The sequence below is a fragment of the Trachypithecus francoisi genome, unplaced genomic scaffold (assembly GCF_009764315.1).
Source record: "Trachypithecus francoisi isolate TF-2019V2 unplaced genomic scaffold, Tfra_2.0 Lachesis_group15, whole genome shotgun sequence".
In the NCBI taxonomy this organism is placed as follows: Eukaryota; Metazoa; Chordata; class Mammalia; order Primates; family Cercopithecidae; genus Trachypithecus; species Trachypithecus francoisi.
This window is the reverse complement of record NW_022681460.1, coordinates 51074511-51080216: the sequence shown is the minus strand read 5'-3', so window position 1 is coordinate 51080216 and position 5706 is coordinate 51074511. Positions and strand designations below refer to the sequence as shown.

Below are 5706 nucleotides of genomic sequence, written 5' to 3'. Positions count from 1 at the left end.
TTTCTTTTTTCTTTTTTTTTATTTTTGTGGAGAATAGGGTCTTACTATATTGCCCAGGCAAGTCTCAAACTCCCAGGCTCAAGCTATCCTCCTGGCTCTGCCTCCTTAAGAGCTGGGATTACAGGTGTGAGCCACTGTGCCCAGCTACCAGTGGTAAATTTTACTAACTCCTTCCACTGTATTTCCTGAGATGGAGTCTCAGTCTGTCACCCAGGCTGGAGTGCAGTGGTGTGATCTCAGCTCACTACAACCTCTGTCTCCCGAGTTCGAGAAATTCTCCTGCCTCAGCCTCCTGAGTAGCTGAGACTACAGACGTGTGCCACCATGTCCGGCTAAATTTTTTTTTTTTTTTGTATTTTTGGTAGAGACAGGGTTTCACCATGTTGGCCAGGCTGGTCTCAAACTCCTGGCCTCAAGTGATCCACCCGCCTTGCCCTCCCAAAGTGCTGGGATTACAGGCCTGAACGACCACGCCCACCCCAGTTCACTTTTTTCTCGTACCTTTTTCCATCTTTTCCTGTTTTTGTTTGTTTGTTTGTTTGTTTTTGTTTTTGTTTTGAGACAGGGTATGAGTCTGTCTCCCAAGCTGGAGTACAGCGAGTGGTGTGATCACAGCTCACTGCAGCCGCGACCTCCCAGTCTCAAGCAATCCTCCCACCTCAGCCTCCCGAGTAGCTGGGACTACAGGCACACACCACCACACCCAGCTAATTTTTATAAGTTTTTGTAGAGAAGAGGTTTCGACATGTTGCCCAGGCTGGTCTCAAATTTCTGGGCTAAAGCAATCTTCTCACCTCAGCCTCCCGAAGTGCTAGGATTACACATGTGAGCCACCATGCCCGGTCTTCATTTTTACTTTGTCTCTTTTGGGTTTTTTCGAGACAGGATCTTACTCTGTTGCTCAGGCTAAAGTGCAATGGCATGATCATAGCTCACTACAGCCTTGACCTCTTGGGCTCAGGCAACCCTCACACCTCAGCCTCCTGAGTAGCTGGGACTACAGGCACGCACGCCCATGCCCAACTAATTTGTGTAATTTTGGTAGAGATGGGGTCCCACTTTATTGTCCAGGCAGGTCTTAAACTCCTGGGCTCAGGTGGTCCTCCAGTCTCAGCCTCCCAAAGTGCTGGTATTACATACAGGTGTGAGCTACCATGCCCAGCCTGAAAATTTCAGTAATATAATAAACTCGGCTGAGTGCAGTGGCTCATGCCTGTAATACCAACAGTTTGGGAGGCCGAGCAGTGTGGATCATTTGGGGTCAGGAGTTTGAGACCAGCCTGGCCAACATGGTGAAACCCCGTCTCTACTAAAAATAGAAAAAAAAATTAGCCAGGCAGTAGTGGTGCATGTCTGTAATCCCAGCTACTCGGGAGGCTGAGGTAGGAGAATTGCTTGAGCCTGGGAGGTGGAGGTTGCAATGAGCCAAGATTGCACCACTGCACTCCAGTCTGGGTGACAGAGTAAGACCCTGTCTCAAAAAATAAATAAACTCAAGCTATGAGGGATGTGTGTGTATTGGTTTTCTGAATTTTTTTTTTTTTTTTTGCCAAGTTAAATAAAAGTGTCATCCTTGTGCAGGGGCCATGCTAATCTCTGCATCATTCAAGTTTTAGTATATGTGCTGCCAAAGCGAGCACTCTGTGTGTGTGTGTGTATATATACATATTATATATATAATATATGTATAATTAGCACAAAATAATTAGCGCAATGTCTAATTTAATGTTCTTTGGCCTTTAGTTTACTAAGAGAGTACTTTCATCAATTATTGGTTATAAATTAATACAGTAAATCCTATTGTAATTGTAATTATAACTGAGATCCAAATAAATCAGTCATATGAAGTGGAAGGTTACAATTTCTTGCAGGGTTAACAACAAAATGACCATTGTGGGTCAGTCTAGCTAGCTGTGAGGAATTTGGGAGTTAACCGCCCTATCTAAATTCATGCCAGGCCAGGCACAGCAGCTCAGGCTTGTAATCTCAGCACTTTGGGAGACTGAGGCGGGTGGATCGCTTGAGCCCAGGAGTCTGAGACCAGCCTGGGCAGCATAGCAATACCCTATCTCTACCAAAAAAATTTTAAATAAATTCATGTCAGACTCAGTTGTGATCTGATGCCACCTGGTGGTAGTGGTCGGCCCCAAGTTAAATATTATTGGGGACAATCTTTTTTTGGGGGTGGGGTGGGGAGGGAGACGTAATTTCACTCCTGTTATTCAACCTGGAATGCAATGGCATGATCTCAGCTCACTGCAACCTCCGCCTCCCAGGTTCAAGAGATTCTCCTGCCTCAGCCTCCTGAATAGCTGGGTTTACAGGCATGCACCATCATGCCCGGTTAATTTTGTATTTTTTTTTTAGTAGAGACGGGGTTTCTCCATATTGGTCAGCCTCGTCTCGAACTCCCGACCTCAGGTGATCCACCCGCCTCGGCCTCCCAAAGTGCTGGGATTATAGGCATGAGCCACCACGCCCGGCTAAAAATCCTGTTTTCTTTTTTTGTTGTTGTTTTTGAATTTTGTTGTTGTTTTTGACAGTTTTGCTCTGTCACCAGGCTGGAGTGCAATGGCGCGATCTCGGCTCACTGCAACCTCCGCCTACCCAGTTCAAGCGATTCTTCAGTCTCAGCCTCCAGAGTAGCTAGGACTACAGACACGCACCACCATGCCCAGGTCATTTTATATTTTTAGTAGAGACAAGGTTTCACCATATTGGCCAGGCTGGTCTTGAACTCCTGACCTTGTGATCCGCTCTCCTCAGCCTCCCAAAGTGTTGGGATTACAGGCGTGAGCCACCGCGCCAGGGCTACGGGGGACAATTCTGAGTGCAGAAGCTGCAGGATAACATTAACGATTCGGGAAATGTCCCAGTTAGTTGGCCAAATTCAGCTGGGAGAATAATTAGGATGAGATTTACCCCTCACCTCTTCTCTCTCTGAAACAAGTTCACATGCCTTTTCCCCACCTTTACAGCGTTGGCCTCCACTCTTAAGACCTCCCTCTACCCGCCCTGTTTAGGGGCTAGGCAGGGAATGGGAGCCAGTTGTCAATTCTGCATCACATCTAAAATTATATTTTTGGCCAGGCACAGTGGCTCACGCCTGTAATCCCAGCACTTTGGGAGGCCAAGGTGGGGCAGATCACCTGAGATGAGGAGTTCGAGACCAGCCTGGCCAACATGGTGAAACCCTGTCTCTACTAAAAATACAAAAATTAGGCCGGGCGCGGTGGCTCAAGCCTGTAATCCCAGCACTTTGGGAGGCCGAGACGGGCGGATCACGAGGTCAGGAGATCGAGACCATCCTGGCTAACATGGTGAAACCCCGTCTCTACTAAAAAATACAAAAAAACTAGCCGGGCGACATGGCGGGCGCCTGTAGTCCCAGCTGCTTGGGAGGCTGAGGCAGGAGAATGGCGTAAACCCAGGAGGCGGAGCTTGCAGTGAGCTGAGACCCGGCCACTGCACTCCAGCCTGGGCGGCAGAGCGAGACTCCGTCTCAAAAAAAAAAAAAAAAAAAAAAAAAAATACAAAAATTAGCCAGGCATGATGGTGGGCACCTGTAGCTACTGGGGAGGCTGAAGCAGGAGAATCACTTGAACCCAGGAGGTGGAGGTTGCAGGGAGCCGAGATTGCACCACTGCACTCCAGCCTGGCGACAGAGCGAGACTCCATCTCAAAAGAAAAAAAACAAATTTTATTTTTGGCCGGATACAGTAGCTCATGCCTGTAATCCCAGCACTTTGAAAGGCCAAGGCAGGGGTATCACTTGAACCTAGGGGTTCAAGACCAGCCTGGGCAACACAGTGAGACTCTGTCTGTACAAAAGATCAAAAAAATTAGCCAGCCATGGTGGTGTGTGCCTATAGTCCCAGCTACTCAGGAGGCCGAGGTGGGAGTATCACTTGAGCCCAGGAGGTTGAAGTTGCAGTGAGCCATGATCACGTCACCATACTCCAGCCTGGGTGACAGAGCAAGACACTGTCTCAAAAATAAATAAAATGAAATCATATTTTTGATGAGGGCATTATCATGGGGTTTTATGTGCTTATCAAGGATCTCTTGAATGCTTACAATATAGTAGCACTGTATTTTTTATTTTAGAGCTTTTGTGTATTCCAAGTGTTTTGGTTGGCTATAAAAAGCCATTATTGGGTCGAGTACAGTGGCCAACACTTTGAGAGCTGAGGCAGGTGGATCACTTGAGGGCAGGGGTTCGAGACCAGCCTGGCCAACATGGTGAAACCCCATCTCTACTAAAAATACAAAAATTAGCTGGGCGTGATGGCACACCCCTGTAGTCCCAGCTACTCAGGAGGCTGAGGCAGGAGAATCACTTAAACCCAGGAGACAGAGGTTGCAGTGAGCCAAGATTACGCCACTGCACTCCAGCCCGGGCGACAGAGCAAGACCCTGTCTCAAAAAAAAAAAAAAAGAAAGAAAGCCACTGTTAGGCTAAGACTAATTGAAATTCAAACAGAAAAAAAAAAAAAGGGAAAACGTGCAAAGGTGAGAAATCCATCCAGAGGCTATTAGCCCTATTGCATCAAGGCCATGAAATTTTATTTATTTATTTATTTATTTTGAGATGGAATCTCGCTCTGTCACCCAGGCTGGAGTGCAGTGGTGCGATCTCGGCTCACTGCAAGCTCCGCCTCCCAGGTTCACGCCATTCTCCTGCCTCAGCCTCCCGAGTAGCTGGGACTACAAGTACCTGCCAACATGCCTGGCTAATTTTTTATATTTTTTAGTAGAGACGGGGTTTCACTGTGTTAGCCAGGATGGTCTCAATCTCCTGACCTCATGATCCACCCACCTTGGCCTCCCAAAGTGCTGGGATTACAGGCGTGAGCCACCGCCCTCAGCAGTGCCATGACATTTTAAATTAACAGTTGCCTCTTGTGGATGATCTCTTGTTACCCAGCAGGATCAGAATTCTTCATTTGTTTTATTCCTTGTTAAATTCCTTGCTGTGTTAAGGCAGTTTCTCCTTTGCCTCCACAAACATGTGGCCCTGCTCTAGTATCATTAGGCATTCCCCCCAACAGCTAAAAACCGGGCTTCTTGGAAGCCATGTGGGGGTATAAGACTGTAGAGGGCAGTGGTCAGTTACTGGTTACATTTCTATGTTTCTGTCCCTATCCCTCTTCCTGGCATCTTCCCAATTCCAGGTTACCACTGTGTCACTGAGTCTGAGATAAGCAGTCTGAGAGACGAGCACTTGTGGAGAGCAGCAGAGCTCCAGTTCTTGGATCAGGGTCTTCTTGGTTTGTGGCTGCCAGTGGTCACAAGTGTAGTCGATGAAATAGTCAAACACCAGGCTGATTGCCAGGTTTCAGAAGATGTGTGGCTCAAACTGGAAGAAGGCCTCAATCTGTTCACCACCTGTCTCTCTGGCCTTACCTGTTACTTCTGCCCTCCCTCTAACTTCAGTGCTCTCTGTTTTTCACTCAGAAGGGCTATTTATAGTTTTCCAAATATGGCCTGCAGTTTCCTGCCTCAGCTGCTGCCCGCAATTTTCTCTGCCCAGAGTGCCCTTCGCCCAGCCTTCATGGGTGAGAATCCTGCTCAGCCCCTCCTCCATGGAATCTTCCTGATCTCTTGGAGCTCCATGCTCCCCGCACTGTGGGCCTCTTCTTTCTGCTTTACATCACAGTTTCGGTGTTCACGATTGATTCCTCGGTTAGACAATGGCTCTATGAG

The 5706-nt window shown here is 47.7% G+C and overlaps 1 non-coding gene across 1 annotated transcript; it reads right to left on the bottom strand.

The window, feature by feature from the left end:
• Nucleotides 1–1535: 1535 nt before the first annotated feature.
• Nucleotides 1536–1640, bottom strand: LOC117098135. The gene has a single exon (XR_004443195.1). It is a non-coding gene; the product is annotated as a U6 spliceosomal RNA (small nuclear RNA).
• Between the last annotated feature and the right edge of the window lie 4066 nt (nucleotides 1641–5706).